This window comes from Penaeus monodon, chromosome 27 (assembly GCF_015228065.2).
Source record: "Penaeus monodon isolate SGIC_2016 chromosome 27, NSTDA_Pmon_1, whole genome shotgun sequence".
Taxonomy (NCBI): Eukaryota; Metazoa; Arthropoda; class Malacostraca; order Decapoda; family Penaeidae; genus Penaeus; species Penaeus monodon.
The window spans coordinates 26,016,646-26,017,116 of record NC_051412.1 but is presented as its reverse complement, the minus strand read 5'-3'; positions in this window follow the sequence as shown (position 1 = coordinate 26,017,116).

Below are 471 nucleotides of genomic sequence, written 5' to 3'. Positions count from 1 at the left end.
TCATTTCTGATAGAACTATAATTGACAGCTAACTCCGTCATTATTGTCATTCCACCCTCCACCCGCGGGATTCGCCCCTCTCCTCCCTCCTTTCCAGTTTCGTAAACGGTCAGCCCTTCCACCCCGGGTCCTGCTCTCCCCCTTTCCGGCAGCAGCATACCTCGTCGTAAATGAACATGTAAGTAACCGTATGACATCGTTAGTATTGGGAACCGTCATCACGTAGCACATCGCCTGTTCGCAGACTGCATGTGAGGACACAAACACAAGTGCGCTATTCATCTCCGTTCGTGGAGGCCGCTGTAGCTAAATGGTGACGTAACGACATGCGCCATTAATTTCTGTGGTCAGCCTTCTTCATTTCCCACGGCGCCCTGCCAATTTGGTGGAGGATACGAGTAACTCAGTAAATATTGGTGGAGGATACGAGTAACTCAGTAAATATTGGTGGAGGATACGAGTAACTCAGTA